Genomic DNA, 17,504 nt, shown 5'->3' with positions numbered 1-17,504 from the left:
GGGGGGGGGGGGGGCCACTGTCCTCTGGAAGAACCAATCCCGAGATTGGGCGGGGTGGGTACTCCTGGGTGTCATCCCTTGCCCTGCAGCATTTTTCCTGCCAGCCCTGCCCTGGCCCTCGGGCAGCAGGGTTGTGGATTCATGAAACTCTCCATGACTATCTCCCCATGATCATCAACCCCTGTCCCAGCCCCCGAGCTAGTGATTGAAGGAGGGAGCTATGGCGTCAGAGGGCCGGTGTGGTAAGCAGAAGCCCCCAAGAAGTTGGAGGAAGAGTGGAGGCCAATGCGTGAGGCAGGGTGACCGTGGGAATGGCTCACACCTGAGCAGGTGTTGGCCTGAATAAAGAGCCGTGCAGGTGGCACGCAGGTACTAGGCACTGCTGTGAGGCACGGTGCTCAGTCCTTACCTGGGTGTTCTCTGTCCTCAGCCAGCCGCCTGGCAAGAGTGACGGGTTTGGGTGCATCCTGGGCGTCTTCCTCCATTTCTCCTTCTTCTTAACTCCCCCCGTGTAACTGTCAAGTCCCGTTGAACCTGCCTCCCAAGTATCTCTTCACTGGTCCCCTTGTCTCCACCCTGTTGGGTGATTTTGGCCGAGTTCTGGAATCCTCACAGCAGCCTCCCCACCTCCAGCCCCAACCTTCCCTCCTTTTTACTTTGGCTGCTAGGAAGATCAGTTGCCATCTGAGTCTAGGTTCCTGCTGCTGCTTTTTTCTGTCCTTTGCTTAATACAGCGGTTCTCAACCTGTGGGTCACGACCCCTTTGGGGGTCGAACGACCCTTTCACAGGGGTCGCCTAAATACATCCTGCATATCAGATATTTACATTATGATTCATAACAGTAGCAACATTAGTTATGAAGTGGCAACGAAAGTAATTTTATGGTTGGGGGTCACCACAACATGAGGCACTGTATGAAAGGGTCGCGGCATTAGGAAGGTTGAGAGCCCCTGGGCTAATAGGCTCTTTGGTAGTACGGAAGTATTGTCTGAGCTCCTTTATGGACAGAGTTGTAAATTCTAAAGCAACCAATAAGTAAAACCTAGTATTTCCTAATTGTTATGAGGAGGCCCACTGGCTCCTTTGATTTTTCACTTTTCTTTTTCTTATTTTTTAAGAATATTTTTATTGATTCCAGAGAGGAAAGGAGAGGCAGGGAGAAATATAAACATCATTCAGGAGAGAGAATCATTGATCAGCTGCCTCCTGCACGCCCCCTACTAGGGATGGAGGCTGAAACCGAGGCATGTGCTCTGACCAGGAATCAAACCGTGACCTCCTGGTTCATAGGTTGATGCTCAACCACTGAGCCGCACCAGCCAGGCCACTTTTCTTTATGGCCTCTCCCTCCACACTGACCCCTACCCAGACATGGAGCTATTGCTGCTGAAGGGGGCAGTGTATTGGTTCAAAGCGTTGTGTTCAAATTCTGGCTTTGCTACTATTATCCCTAAGAACCTTGGGCAAGTTATTAAGCACTCAGTGTGCCTCATGTTCCCGTCTGTAATACAGGAATAATGATGGTACCTGTCTTATAAGGGCATGCGAGGATTAAACGAGATAGTATAGGCACTGTGTTCTTGCCAGTACAGTTATGACACGAATGTCTCTTAGCCATCCAGGGAGGGCTGGCAGGAGGAGGGGCCAGCTCTGTGTGGAATGTTCTAGATTAGTGCTTCCCAAATGTCAGTGTGCACATCTGTGCCTGAAGTCTGAGTCAGTGGGTGGGGCCTCAGCGTGAATTCCTGGCATGCTCTCAGATGATGCCTGTGATCCTGAGCAGAGTTCACACTTCGGTCTGTACGTGAGGACTTAGGTCAGGCAGTGCCTGGGATCCATCCCAGAGATCCAGAGGGGGATAGAGAAGCCTGGGACTGGGGCCCCCACCCCATCCCGAAGACCTGAGGAGGCTGGACCCTGAGCTGAGTCTGAGACAAGGGTGCTCTTCTTCACCACTAAGTCACCGGCGCTCAGAAGAGCTCAGTGGATTAAGCACGTGAATGAACTTGAAGTCTAGTGAGGTGCGGGCTCCTGGGCGGCGGCTGTGCTCCCTCTGCCTGGGAATGGCCCTGTCCCTGTTAGAACTCCACTTTTCCACATTCTGTCCTTTGAGCTTCCAAATCCAGTGATCAGTTAGCCTACAGCCTCATTTTAGGCTGGCGACAAGCAGGGCTGGTGGCTGGCTGGACAGGTCAGGGGCCTCTGAGCATTCTGGCTAGGGCTTGTGCCGGATGGCTGAGGAGGAAAAACTGGACATCTGTGTTCTTGGTAACCCCTTGGTGAGAGCCGAGAAAGAGCCTGGGCAGCCGAGGACTCAGTTCTTCCCCTCCCTCCCTTTCCTGGTCCTGAAAGTTCCTTGTGTGAAACTTGCTGCTGAGCTGCTCAGGAGCCATGTGTATGCGGAGCTGCACGCAGATGCATACCCGTGCGGGGCAGGTGTGCATGATGGGAGTGATGTGCTTCTGAGGTGGCAGGTGCCTGGGCACATGCACACATGTGGACCTGTGTGGGTTGTATGAGCTGCGTCAGGGTCTGGGTGTGCTGTGCACGCCCCAGTGCAGGATTGCACCTGCGGGCACACCCTCTTTCCTCTTCTGCCAGGTCTCTGTGGCTCCTCTGTGCTTTCCTGCAATGGTAACAGGCCATTGTCTGTCAACAGACCCCAGACTCTGGACTGAACTGCAAAATGTCCAGGTTGCAGAGAAGGAAAACTGAGGTGCAGCGAGAGGGACCAGCCTCCCCGTGTCTGCGGGACCACCAAGCACGCTGCTTGCAAAGCTGAGGTGGTGGCAGCTCTCTTCAGGATCTGACCTGAACCCTAGAGGTACCGAGTCTGCTCTATCAGACCAGGACCAGGCTGTCCCGGACAGAGGGCTGAGGTAGCGTTTTCCTCCTGGCTTCTGGAAGCAGCAGAGGACCAATGGGCAGTGGTCTCGGGTGCCCAGTTGTGTGCGAGGTATTCCTGTCAGCCCTTGACTCACGTGGGCAGGAATAGCTCCACTCTGCAGCTGGGGAAACCAAGGTTCAGGAAGGGGTGAGACCCACCCAATGAAGTGGCCTGTGCTGTACAGGGAGCCCAGCCCAGAGCCAGGAGGAGGTACCCTGAACCCCAGCTGGCCGGGGCTGCTTGGGGTTGGGGGCTCTGGAGGCAGGTCTAAGGTCAGCCTGGCGTAATGCTGGTGCAACAGGACATGCAGGGTGTCCACTGTGAGGTGCTTGACTGTTGTGCAGGGGCTGAGGGGTTCCTGCTGTGTCTGAAGGAAGGAATGGCTGTGGAGGGTCCGAGGACCCCTGGAGGGCTTTGGCCTTGGGCACACACCAACCCTCCCCCCCAACCATCCTCTCCAGAAGCCTACACCCAGGGCTGACCTGGGAGGGCCCGAGTTAATCCTCTAAGCCTTCCTCCTCCCCCTCTTGTCTAAGTGCTTTTGTTCCTGGGGAAAACTGAGAACCTGCAGTGACCAGGAACCCCACAAATCGCCTGTGGCATCTGAGCCAGCCTGGGATTGTGACAAAAACTGCCCACCCCCTGCCCTCTGGGAAAACAAGGCCTGTGAACTGGGTTTGTGGGCTCCCCAGGAGTAGGCATGTGTGTGCATGTGTGTACATCACATGCTGAGACACAGGCATAGGCAAACATACATTGGTGCCATTCCAAACACATGTGAGTACAGGTGCAACTTCCAGGTCAGACCCAGACATAGCTGACACCCCCCCACCCCATGCAAACATGCATGTGCCTGACATGTATGAACTGCGTCCTTTCCGGGCTGAGGGCCTGAGGTGGGCGATGCCTGACCCTCAGTTCCCTCAGGTCGGCTCCTTCTCTTCCCGGCACAAGTCCCCCGGCCTCCCAGCCTTGCCCCTTCCCATCGCTCCCTCCTCACCTTCTCACCACGAGGACAGAGAAGGGGCCCTTCCTGAGCTGCCTGCCAGATGGTTGGGAGCAGATGTGGCTTTGTCTTTTCTCAAGAACTGGTTCTGTGGAATTTCCACTTATTTCCTGTCAAAGACCAAGGGCTTGCTCTGGGGGCTGACTCAGTGCCTCACGGCATGAAGAGGGATTCGGGTAAGCCAGGCTGTTGAACACATGACAAGCCCTGTCATCTGGTGGCACCTCAGCTTTGCAAACTGCCTTCTTTCCAGTGTCTTCCTCATTCTTCATGAAAGCCTTGAGAGGTAGGCGCCTTCATTTCCTCCATTTGACAGATGAGGGAACCCAGGCCCAGAGAGGGATGGGACCTGCCTGGGGTCACACAGCAACATGAGGCATAGTTGGCCAAAACTCGTCTCCTGAACTTGGGCTTGGAAGAAGTTTTCGCTTTCTTGGGGCTTAGAGGATAAGAACTGGAAGGTTGGGGCAGGCTGGGACCCCCAGGTGGGCCCAAGAGTGGAGCACCTCACACACCTTTACCAGGGGCTGGCTGAGGGCACAGACAGCCCCATCACAGGCCAGCGCTCTGCTGTGAGGCTCAGCCCGTCGTCCACCCTTGTGGACATGCCAGAGAAGAGGGCAGGAAGGGGAACAAGGACACCTTTGCGTTGCTGTGTGTTCCAGACACGTCTCTGCCCCCCTCTGAGCCCAAGGTCTTCTCTCTACCGTGGAACATTGGGGCTGGTTGTAGAATGCACTCCCTCCCGAGCTTGTAAAGGAAGCCCTGGTAGTCCTGAGCTGAAGCCTGTGCCTGGGGAGCCCCTAGCCTTGGCCCTTGTCCTGCTGCTGAGATCAATCAAGACAAAGCCTGACACAGAGAGGGGGCGCAGGGCCTGGGGGCTCCTCCAGGCTGGGCAGGAGGTGGTGTGAGAAGAGGACCCAGCAAATCCCCACGGAGCCCGACGGCCTGTCTGAAACTGCAGCTCACCGGCTCTCTGCTGCTTACCCTCCCTATGTTTTGCTATAGTTCTTTTTTTTCTTTTTTAATATATTTTATTGATTTTTTTTACAGAGAGGAAGGGAGAGGGATAGAGAGTTAGAAACATCAATGAGAGAGAAACATCGACCAGCTGCCTCCTGCACACCCCCTACTGGGGATGTGCCCGCAACCAAGGTACATGCCCTTGATCGGAATCGAACCTGGGACCTTTCAGTCCGCAGGCCGACGCTCTATCCACTGAGCCAAACAGGTTAGGGCTGCTATAGTTCTTAATCACTACTCATCAACTAAAATAAACTGGTCTCCACGCTAGAATGTAGGTGCTACAAGGGCAGTTCTTTGTTCTATGCTCTCGAATGCCTTAAACATTACCTACACAGAGAAGGTGCCCAATAAGTGCCCATAAAAAAAAAAAAAAAAAAAAAAAGAGGAGAAAGAGAAGGAGGAGGACTCATCTTCGAATGGGAGGGGCTGTCCAGTCCACCATTAGCCCGAGGCAGAGCCACCCTGGCTTCCTTCTCATCCAGTCAAAGTTCAAGGATGGATTGGAGCTAGGGAAGGGGATGGTGACCAAGCTCAGATTTTCCTCCAAGTCACCTTCAATCTGAGAGCCATCCTCAGTCCCCAAGGAGACAGGGTGGCATCTGGACCAGCGGAGTCAGAGCTGCAGTCAACAGAGCCATTCATCTCAGGGCCTCAGCCGCTCTTAATGGACCTTCCAGGCACTGCTGAGAAAACCAGGTTAATCGTCCCCTGTGACAGCAATGAGTAGGACCAGGGCTCTCTCCAGACTTGAGAAAGGCCAGGAGAGGGCTGAGGGGTGGGGTGGAGAGGAGGAGGAGAAAAATGGTCACCTGATGAGCGCCTACCCTGTGTCAAGCCCTGGTCCTTAAATGTCACCTCACTCAGTCTTCCCCACAGCCCTCAAGGCTGAGTTGATGAGCACGCACAGGGTGAAGTGACAGCTCGCAGCTGGTTAGGGGCTGAGTCAGCCTCGGTGTTAGGGACTTGAGCTGGTATGTTCCTGGGCGTTGGGTCCCAGGCCTGCACCTTGCCAGCTCTGTGCTGTGGCCAGTTACTTCCCCCTTCAGATAGCTCAGTTTCCTCATCTGCTGCCTTCTGGGACTTCTGGGAGACATGCACGTGACAGTTTGTGGCGCAGAAACTGGCTAGCAGTAGGGGCTGCTCCGGGAGTCAGAATTTGCTCCAACACTTCACCAGCCAACGTGGAGCTCACTAACTCCTGGGTGAGTGTCCTGGGTCAATGCTGCGATCCCTGGGCCCCGACCTCCTCTCAGAGCTCCTACACAGTCTGCTCGCAGCCATCGTGGCTCCTCACAGACTGGAGCAGGAGCAGGAGCAGACTTGGGGGCTCCTCCTCCCTCAGGCCTGATTGTGCCTGGAGCCTGCAGGCTATGCAGCGTGGAGGGTAGAGGAGATGGAGATATGGGAATGGGGCTGGGCCATGGTGTGGGAGTGGAATAGTCGAGGCAGGATTGGCAACCACCTCAGCCAACATTTGAGTCCTGAATGGCATAGGACACTTTTCCTCTCTGGGCCTCAATTTCTTACTCTGTAAAACAGGGATAACAGTGGTCTCCCCCCAAGTATTTGAAAACTGTTAAGTGTCCTGTGCTGGTGAGGGTCCCTTGAGGAGGAGCCTGTGGGGGAGGGGCTGCCATGATTAGGTGACCAGATGGAAGTCCCCAGGGGAGGTCCTTGGGAAGCTCTAGCCTGTGCCATCCCAGCTCATTTCAAGAGACCCTGAAGCTGACCCCATGACCGGCGGGGAAAGTGTGCTCCTAAGTCCAGGTGTGACTTGGTAAAGAGGAACAAGGCAGGGTAAACGAGTTTATCCGGGGGAGCAGGGGTAAACTTTTCTGGGGTTTCTGTTGCCTTTCAACTCCCGCTGACACCACCCCTGGGGGAAAGGGAGGCAGCACAGCCCATGGGACAGTCCTGGCCTCTTAGGGTCTCTGGGATTCACATCTCTTGCCGTCTCTAGACCAGGTCCTCAGCCAATTCAAGGACAGTCTCTCCACCCCTTGTTATCATATGAGATGATGCATGACAAGGCTCTTTGCAAACTGTGAAGTGCTCTGCCTCTGGTGGCACATCTGCATGTGTGTGAAAGCCCTTGGGTGTGTATGCACAAGTGAGTGTGTGCACACATGTGTGCAATGTGTGTGAGTGCGCACGTTCCCCTGGCTCGGTGGGGTGCAGTCACTCCACACCGCCCAAGGCTCCCTGTTTGGCTTGGGCTTTTTTCCTCCAAACTTGTTCAAAGTCTTTTTGTGTGTGTTTCCTCGCTGTTTCTTAGTTTACCAGAAAGGGACCGGTCCATGGTCCGGAAACCTAGCAATTGTCTCTGCGCTTACTGACTCTTCTCCCCTGCCTCCCGCCCTGGCCTCATCCTGTGGCTGTCCCCGGAGGCCAGGCGCCTGGCGCTCCAGCACGGCCCGGTCCGCAGGGCTGGCAGCTTGCCCACTCCTCTAGGCAGCCCACCTGCCACCGCTTTTCCCTTCAAGGCTCTGCCCTGGCTGCTCTCACTTCATTGTCCCATCGGCTCTGTCAACATCCCAGCACCCGCTGGAGGTGCTCTTATTATTCCCATTTTACAGGCAAGGAAATGAAGTCTCAGGGAGAGGAAATGGCTTTCCCAGAGTTACCCCACCAGTGCTGGGGTTTTAACTCCTACCTAACTCCAAAACCTTTATTCTTAAACTACTGTGGCCTGCCTGGTGGGCGTGTGCTGGCGGGTGGGCGGAATGGATAAATGAATGATAAAAACAAATAAATAAATCACTTGGTCAATACTGAGCTGAAAGAGAAGGTTAAGTGATATTAGCAACGGCTGCCATTTGTTGAGCACCTACTATGTGTTAAGCGCTTCGCCTGAAAGCAAATGCAGCCAAGGTCATTGTTATCCCCATTTTGCAATTGAGGAGGCTGAGGTTCAAAGAAGTGAAAGCATCTTGTTCCGTGTGGGACCTGGGGGGGGCATTTGCCCTCCCTAGAGGAGGGGTGAGTCGGCAGAGCCTGGTGACAGGTGCCCATGGTGGCAGAGGCTGTGTGTCTACACGGCCCTCCCCAGTGACACGCCACCCCAGCCCCTCCTGTCTAGGGGCCATTTCCCCATTTGTCTCTGAAATGAGTTTCTATTTCAGTCTGGGTTAGGGATCGGCTGTCCCAGCTCTGACTCTCCCTCTGATTGTTGGCATGTGTAGTAAGGGCAAGTGCCCTGGCCTGGGCATGTGAAGTATCCTCCTGGTCCCCCTGCCCTGTCATTAACAGCCCCCATCAGAGGGCAGGCCTGTGCACGATGCAGCTACGTGTCTATAGAGATGGCCTAGGGCAGTGGTCAGCAAACTGCGGCTCAGCAAACCACGGCTCGCGAGCCACATGCGGCTCTTTGGCCCCTTGAGTGTGGCTCTTCCACAAAATACCACGTGCGAGCGCGCACATACAATGCGATTGAAACTTCGTGGCCCATGCGCAGAAGTTGATATTTTGTGGAAGAGCCACGCTCAAGGGGCCAAATAGCCGCCTGTAGCTCGCAAGCCGCAGTTTGCCAACCATGGGCCTAGGGACCTAGGGGCTCGATCCAGTCCTCTGCTTAAAGAACAGATGGGCTCGGTGGGCTAAGTCAGGAGGAGTAGGGGCAGAGCGTAGCATCCTGGCTCCCAGTGCAGAGCTTGTTTTCCTGGGCTGGAGTGGAGCGGGGGTTGTTCTGTGGCCCCAGGGAAGAGCTGACCTGTGACATCTACAAGGCAGATCTGTGCACAGAGTGAAGGGTGACATTTCTCTGTCATGCCAGTGGAATGGGAACCGGCTATTCAGGTCAGCCTGTCGTCCCCTGAGTGCTTTCCGTTGGGAGTGGGGAGGCACACTTCGCACAGGAAAAAAGAAATCACATGTTGAAATCAGAGCTAGGCTTCAACCCAGGGCCAGCGTTTGCTGGCTGTGGCTTCTCAGACAAGTTATTTAACTTCTTGGAATCTCAGCGCCCCAGCCTGTAAAATGGGATAACAGAACCTACCTAACCAGCTCAGAGTGGGTAAAACAAGATAAGGCACGTAACATTCCTTGTAGGTTCTTGGGAAGTTTTAGTTCCCTTCCCTCCTCCCCTGGAGAGCCCTTCACCTGAGGCGGAGACATGCCTTTAGGCAGCAGCTAGTCTGATGGTTGAGGCAAGAGACAAAATTGGTAAGATGTTAGAATAAACCCCGCGGACTCACCAACACTTGACATTGCGGTGCGGAGTCTCATTTTTCATGTCACAAAGGGGAGATAGAGGCAGGCACAGAGAGGCTGATATTTGAGACGTCCTGAAGTGCCCCTGCTGTAAAAGGATAAAGCAGATAATACAGTAAAATGTAAACAGTTCACAGCCTATGTCTCCAGACCAAGCCAGACTCCCAGATTCACAGTGAGGTTCACATACTTTGTGCCAGGCCCCACGACGTTAACACAGATTTATCCTCCTGTATAATGAAGAGGTAATATGCAAATTGGCCCTCACTCCGTCACGCTGTCACAAGATGGCTGTGCCCACAGCAGAGGCGGGGATTCCCGTAACGAGCTGTAAGAAGTGATCAGCAGGGACCTGAGGCTGCACCCTCCACCCGGCAGGGCTTAATGGGGGACCTGAGGCTGTACCCGCTGTCCAGCAAGGCTTGACGGGGGTGGGGCCGGCCAGGTCTGGATCTCGCCCAATGCGGGTGGGGCCAGCTGAGTCTGGGTCTCGCGCGATTTTGAGGTGCATGTGGGTGGGCGGGGACTTGACTCTGGGTCCCATGGCGTGCCCCAGACTCTGACAGGAGGAAGATTTTCATATACATTTTACTAATTTTCTTTCATCTCTGACACTTCCATTATAGAGAAAGGGCAAATAGCAATGTTAAAATGTTTCCTCTAATTAATCCCCTTTTAATGTACACGAATTTTGTGCACCAGGCCCCTAGTCTTTACAATAGGAGCCAACAGTCATGAAATGTTAATACTGTAACCCATGGTCAATAAGCAGGGAAACTGAGACCCAGCGTGTTACATAACTTGCTCAAGGTTACAGCTAATAGAAGCAGAAGGAGGATTCAAAACCAGGACTGCCTGATACCTATGCCTTTCCTACTTCATGGGGTACTTGTCCACAAAAGATGTCAGTCCTCAAATCAGAAATACATAAAATGGGAAAATGGGAATGACAATCTAAAAAAGGAAGCTGTTAAGGAAATGCAAATCAAGACTGTAATATGATATCGCTTTACACCGAGGAGGATGGCTATAATGAAGAAGACAGATGAAAACAAGTGTTGAGGGGGCTATGGAGAAAATGGAACTCTTACACGCTGCTGGCGGGAATGGAAAACAGTGCAGCCACTTTGAAAAAGTGTCTCAGTTCCTCAAAAAGTTAAATATAGAGCTATTATATGACCCAGCAGTTCCATTCTTAGCTATATACCCAAGAAAATTGAAAATACACATTCACGCAAAAGCTTATACACAAACGTTCATGGCAGTGTTATTCATAATAGCCAAAAGGTGAAAACAACCCAGATGTGCACCAGTTGATGAACAGGTAACCAAAATATGGCCTGTCCATGCAATGGAATATTCTTCAGCCATAAAATGAAATTCTGATCCATGTTACAACATAGGTGAATCTTGAAGACATCAGGCTAAGCAAAATAAGCCAGAAATAAAATGGCAAATCCACAATAGGTAAATCCACAAATACAGAAAGTAGATAAGTACCGTAATTTCCACAGGATGGAGGGAGAGAAGAATGAGGACTAACTGCTAAAGGGTATAGGATTTCTTTTGTGGTGATGAAAATGTTCTAAAATTAGATAGTTGCAGTCTAGTAAATATACTCAAACTCACTGAATTGTACTCTTTAAAGGGTGAATTTTATTGTTGGTGAAGTACATCCTAGTTTTTTTAAAAAAACAGTAGCATGAATATATAAGGTACACAGAAGGTTAAGACTAACTTTGATCCTAAGGTAGGAGAGCACAGACATTTGACTTTGAGCTTCCTAGCAGCTAAAGCAAAAAGGGAGAAGCAGTTAGGCCATGTGGCTCAGTGGTTGAGTGTCATCCTATGAACCAAAGGTCATGGTTTGATTCCCAGTCAGGGCACATGCCCAGGTTGCAGGCAGGGTCCCCAGGAGGGGGCATGCAGGAGGCAACCAATCAATGATTCTCATCATTGATGTTTCTATCCTTCTCTCCCTCTCCCTTCCTCTCTCTGATATTAAAAAAAAATACATATTAAAAAATAAAAAGGGAGAAGCAGCATCCAAGAGGAGGAAAAGTGCCAGCTCCTTAGGGAAACCAACTCTTCCAGGGCTTAGTTCTAGGGCAGGATTCTCACAAGCCTATCATACCGAATTGTCAACAACACAAGTTCCCTGTGTCTCCCACCTGAGATTCTGATGCAAGCAGTGTGGAGAACTGTGAGGGATCTGCAGTTTACCACACTTGCAGGTTAACAAGTTAGCCAGCTACGGTGTCAGTGGGTGCTGGCAGAAAACCTGACTTCTGGCTAGAAACAACGAACTTTGTTTCTCACAGCGATAGGAACAGGGAGAATATAAGCGTTAGCCCGGGTTCCTCAAGCCCCAAGTCCCACAAGGCAGTGCAAAGGAAGCCAAATGATACCTGCACGTGCAGTGAGCTGCATTACAAGGAAGTAAGCTGGACATTGGGCAGCGCGGGTATTTTATAACGGGCAGTAATCCTGCCTGACCTTTGCCCCAGAGGAAGACACCATCTTTGTCAGACTAGACCGGTGATGGCGAACCTATGACACTAATTTTTTTGGTTGATTTTTCTTTGTTAAGTGGCATTTAAATATATAAAATGAATATCAAAAATATACATCTTTGTTTTACTATGGTTGCAAATATCAAAACATTTCTATATGTGACACAGCACCAGAGTTAAGTTAGGGTTTTTCAAAATGCTGACACGCCGAGCTCAGAAGGTTCGCCATCACTGGGCTAGACAGTCAACAAGCCGGCCTTTTTCTCCAGAGACAGACACGATCACTGTCCTCCCAGGCTGTCTGCTATGCAGGCATCCTTAAAAAAATGGTCTGGAACAAGGGCAGTCTGTCTCTGCTCACAAGCCATGCAGAAACCTGAGAGACCCATGGAGAACTGTCTCCTGGCACACAGATCTAATGGTCGGGGCTGGTTTTGTTGATATGATTTTTTATTATAGTAAAATATATACAGTATAACATAGATTTTACATTTTCATTATTTTTTGGTGGTAAAATGTACATTTTTACTCACAGCTCTTCAGATACCAAACGTGTAGGGTTTTCTCCTCCTTACACCAACCAGTTCTGACACCAACTCTGCGAGTTAGCACAGCCCCTCCAGGTAAGGCTCAGTCCCACCAGACCCTCCCTAGTCAAGACGCCAGTTGCAAGTTCTGGGCCTCCCATACTTCTGACTGACCAGCTACCTATTGGGAGCTGCCACCAGCCCCTCCTCCGGTTCAATAATTTGCTAAAGCAGCTCACAGGACTCAGGAGAGCGCTTTATTTACTATTACCGGATTATTATAAGGGATAATAACTCAGGAACCATAAAATGGAAGAGATGCACAGAGCAAGGGATGGGCGAAGGGGTGCAGAGCGGAGCTTCCGTGCCCTCTCGGCCACACCAACTCCCGGCATTCCCATGCTCCACCCACCCAGGAGCTCTCTGAACCCTGTTGGTTAGGGTTATGAGGAGGCTTTGTTATCACGTGGGCATTGGTGATTGAACTCAATCTCCAGCCCCTCTTCCATCCCTGGAGATGAGGGGATGGGGCTGACAGTGCCAAGACCAAATCAAGGCTTTGGCGACCAGCCACCATCCTGTGAAGTTCCCTAGGGGCCTGCCAAGAGTCAACTCATTAGAACTCATTAGAACAAGAGATGCTCCTATCACTCGGGAAATTCCAAGGGGTTTAGGAGCTCTGTGTCAGGAACCAGGAGCAAAGACAAATTATGTATATTTTTATGGCACACATAACGTTTACCATTTAGTCCTTTCGAATGTGTAATTCAGTGACATTAAGCACATTCACAGTGTTGTGCAACCATCACCATTATCCATCTCCAGAACTTTATCTTCCCAAACTGAAACAGTGCCCATTAAACCACTCCCTCCCTCAGCCCCAGGTAACCACTATTCTCTCTGTGTCATTAATTTGACTCTTCTGGGTACCTCACGCAAGTGGAATCCTACAGTATTTGTCCTTTTGCACCTGGCTTATTTCACTTGCATAATGTTTTCAAGGTTCATCCATGTTGTAGCATGTACCGGAATTCCCTTGCTTTTTAAGGCCGAATAATATTCTGTTTATGGGTGGATATACCAGTTTGTTGCTCCGTTCTTCTGTTGGTGCATAGTTAGGTTGTTTCTACCTTTTGGCTACTGTGAATAATGCTGCTGTGGACATTGGTGTATAAATATCTGTTTGAGCCACTGCTTTGAATTCTTTTCACCTGGAAGTGAAATTGCTGGATCTTATGGTAACTCTGTGTTTCTTTTTCTGAGGAACTTCCAGCTGTTTTTCACAGCAGCTGCACCATTTTACATTCCCACCAGCAGTGGACAGGGTTCCAATTTTTCCACATCCTCTCCAATACTTGCTATTTCCTAGTGTTTTAAATAATAGCCATCCTAATGAATGTGAAGTGGTAGCTCATTGTGTTTTTGTTGTTGTTGCTATCCTTACCCAAGGATATTTTTATCATTGATTTTTTTTTTTATTTTTTAGTGAGAATAGAAGAAAGGGAAGGAGGGAGCGAGGGAGATGGGGTGGGAGGAGGTGGGGGAGAAACACTGATGTGAGAGAGACACATTGATTGGTTGCCTCCCGCATGTGCCCCAACCAGGGCCAGGGATGGAACCTGCAACCTAGGTACATGCCCTCGACCAGGAATCGAATCCCCAACCCTTCAGTGCTGAGTCCAATGCTCTAACCATTTTGCACACCAGCCAGGGCTCATTGTGGTTTTGATTTGCATTTTCCTAATGATTAGCGACTTTGATCATCTTTTCATGTGCTTATTGGCCATTTGGATATTTTCTTTGGAGAAATGTCCATTCAGGTCGTTTGCCAGTATTTGAATTGAGTCCTGTTTATTGTTGTTGAATTGCAGCAGCTCTTTATATATTCTGAATGTTAACCCCTTATCAGATATATGCAACCCCCAACCCCCATTCTGTGGGTTGTCTTTTCATTCTGTTGATAGTGTCCTTTGGTGGACAAAAGTTTTTAATTGTGATAAATTCTAATTTATCTATTTTTTTTTTCGGTTGTTGCTTGTGATTTTGGTGTCATTTTGGTCAGGGCTGTTTTGATTGCAAATGAAAATGCAACTAGCTTGGGCAGTAAAGGTACTAGTTTATGTAAAGAAAGGGTCCAACCTAGACCTACATCAGACATGGCTGGAGCCAGCACTGACAGGATGCCACCAGCACTCTCCTTTTGCATTCTTTCTACTGACTTCCTACTGGCTTCTTACGTTCTCATCCAAGATCTTTCCAGAAGCACCAGGCGTCCAGGGCCCTCACAGCTAATCATCCTGGAGGAAAGGGGAGAGAACCTTTCATCTGGTTCTACCAAAACTCCTGGAACAGACTCTAACTGGCTTCCCCCGAACCAATCACTGCTCACGTGTCTGGATGGGTGCTCTGATTGATCAGCTTTGGGTCAGGTGCCCCCCTTGAATGAACAAGGTTACCAGGGAATGGGGGAGGGGGCTCCCCATAGCAAGAAATGCTTGCCAGGCAAACATTCCTCTCCAGAGGGTCATGAGGTTCACCTTGAAAGGCTATTTCTCACCTTCCTCACCTTCCCGTGTGGCTCATCCTTCCCATTGGGGGCACTGGAAGAAGTAGAGGGAACCCTTTTAGTTGGTCCCTGGAGGAGACAGCATTTCTGGAGCTGCCCTACAGCTGTGGGGAGGGGGAGCCCTACAGCTGGGAGGAGGGGAAGCCCTACAGCTGGGGGGAGGGTGAGCCCCGGTCAAGCTGGGTCCCAGGCAGTCAGGCAGAGCAATAGAGCGGTGGGTTTTCCTAGCCCTGGTGTATTGCAGGAGCTAAGAACATGGACTCTGAAGTTAAACTGCTTGAGTTCACACCCCAGTAACCATTCATTCTAGCTGGGCCACCTTGGGCAAGTCAGCTAACCCCTCTGTGCCTGGTGTAAAATGGAGATAAAACCAGTTCTTTCGTCTCGCGGGGACTAAGTATAAAATGCATCCGGCACACAGTAAGGTTCAATAATTGTATCATCGTTATCCTGCTTGGACCTCTTTTCCAACCACATTTACTGGTGCACTGGCAGCTCCAGCGGTGTTCACCTTCCTCCAAGACGCCTCATGCAGCCCCTGCCTTGGCTGTTCCCTCTGCCAGAAGTGTCTTTGCCCCCACGTACGCTTGGCCATTTCATGGTGGCCTCCTCCACTGAGCCTTCCGTGCCTGCAGAGCCATCTCTTCGCCTGGGCCCCCTGAGGACTCTGCAGCATGACGTCTGCCCAGGATTATGGACCTTCAGGTGCATGCCCCTTGTTTACAGTGAGCTCCTGAGGACAGAGCCTGGGTCTCCTTGTCGCTGAGTTCACAGCAGGAGCCTGCCAGCTGCACAGCTGCAGACGTGGGGAGAGGTCAGTCTAGGAGCAGAAACAGCACTGACCATGGAGCAAAGAACACGGCCGGTCCCAGGAACTGAAAGTGGCTCAGAGCCCTGCAGGTCACGTGGGAGGGGTGGGAATGGGTGTTGAGAACAGAGAGGTCAGCAGGGCTGGTTTGCCTTGATTCTCAGGCACAGAGAAGCCATAAAATACTTGGGCAGCAGAGTGATGAGGTCAGATTTTTGCTGAACAAATACCCCTCTGGCTGCAGAAAGGAAGTGGATCAGTCAGGGAGATAGATGGAAGACGGAGAGCGTGAGGTGGCTGCAGTCAGGCTGAGGTACGGACAACAGGATGAGAGCATGGACAGTTTCACGGAAGGGGACCAGTAAGGATGGAGACCAAGCAGGGCTTGGTGACTGATTTGAAATGGGGCCTCAGTTTCGTCAAGGTAAGAAAGGTCCAAACCTGTAAGAATTTTTTTATGAGTTTATTTGAGCTGAACTGACAATAGTTGCCAGAAAGTAAAATCTCAATGGATTGAGAAAACGCTCCAGAAAATGGCAATTTTACTGTTTATCTTATACATCCGGATCAAAGGGCAGGATGTAAGGGGGTTACATGAAATTCATTGGTGATAGATTAGGGAGGCGGGAGAGAGCAAAGGGGTGGGGGATCTCTGGGATTGGATACATATAAAGCGAGCACACACATACTTTTTTATCTTATAAAATATAAAATGCTTAGACACATTGGTGGGTAGAGGACAGTTAATAGTCAACAATTAGCACGATAACAATGAGAGTGTTTGTGATCTCTGTTCTGGTGAAGTGGTTGTGCCCTTGGGAGTCTGGAAAAATAAGGAAACGACCCTGACATTCCAGAGGTCTGTTACCCTCCGTGCAAAAAGATAATAGCCAGTTTAGGTAAAGATTGACCTTTGTCAGGGACAATCCCAGCCTAGGACGTGACTACCCGCCATGACCTGCTTTTAGTTAGAAAGTTTTCATTTCAGACCATCCTATGTGGTTACTTTAGGTCTCTGAGTGTGTAAGGCCGCCGTGCAGGCCTCCACTGAGCTCCCCTATGGCCCCTTTTTCATCCTCACTTTTCCCACCAGGGAAATGGCAATGAGCAGGCCTTGCCCCACTGGCTTCTCCCGGGAGATTGGAAGATGCCAGGGACCTGGCACTGACCACGTTAAACAGTTACATATCTCCCATGTGGTCCCATGTTCTCCCCCAGCCCATCGCCCACGCAGGTAGGACCCAGTTAAGCACAAGGCCAGACGCGGAGGAGGCTGGGTCGAGTCTGCAAGCCCCAGGGACCAGAGCCAGGCCTCCCCACCAGCCCCACCCTGGCTGAGCTGTGTCGATAGGACATCGGACTCCGTTGGGCAGGGTGGAGCCCAGGCTACTCCACCAGAGAAGGGACCAGCCCACACCCACAGTTCCCTGGAGCAGGTGGCACGTGGTTCCTTCCTGTTTGTCCTCCTCAGCCATGCCTTGTAGAGACACAGACCGATGTGGGAGGGGAGTACGCCCTGGGAACAATGCTGAGCACAAGGGTCAGGCCAGGGACAGGCTGTGCTGTAGGAGCTCCAGTCACCAGCTGGGTGTCCTCAGGAATCGGGAACCCAGCTGCCCGGCAGCAGGGCCAGGTCTGGGACCCAAGCATTCTGTCTTCTACAGCTGACACCCCTCAGCCAGATCGCTGTGTTTACATCCCAGGAGCTCAATGCCTCTCCTCTCTGAGCTCTGGTTTCCCCAGCTGCAAGCTGGTGTGGAGAAGGAGAGGGGAGAACTCCGGAAGCTCTGAGGGCTCCCTCCCCAGTCGGAGACGGGAGGGCCTGCATGGGCCTGGCAGTGGGAGCAAGTCATCCTTCCAGACTCCTCCCAGTCCCATGTACCAAAGCCAGGCCCTTCCTTCCCCAGGAGAGGGGGCAGACTGGAGAAATAGGCTTGGGAATGGGGTCCAAGGCAGGAGCC

The 17,504-nt window shown here is 51.4% G+C and overlaps 1 protein-coding gene across 2 annotated transcripts in view; it reads left to right on the top strand.

Moving 5' to 3' along the window:
- The window catches only part of P2RY6 (pyrimidinergic receptor P2Y6), a 33,513-nt gene that overhangs the window by 3,896 nt on the left and 12,113 nt on the right, over positions 1–17,504 (top strand). The window contains exon 1 of one of the 2 annotated variants that reach the window (XM_015557508.1): positions 5,750–6,122. The exons of the other annotated variant lie outside the window; for it this stretch is intronic. The gene's annotated coding sequence lies outside the window, so the exon portion shown is untranslated. Of the gene's footprint in view, positions 1–5,749; positions 6,123–17,504 lie in introns of those variants that run through there. 2 annotated transcript variants of the gene reach the window in all.

This window comes from Myotis davidii, unplaced genomic scaffold (assembly GCF_000327345.1).
Source record: "Myotis davidii unplaced genomic scaffold, ASM32734v1 scaffold169, whole genome shotgun sequence".
In the NCBI taxonomy this organism is placed as follows: domain Eukaryota; kingdom Metazoa; phylum Chordata; class Mammalia; order Chiroptera; family Vespertilionidae; genus Myotis; species Myotis davidii.
The sequence above is the reverse complement of the archived record's forward strand: the minus strand, read 5'-3'. Positions and strand labels throughout refer to the sequence as shown.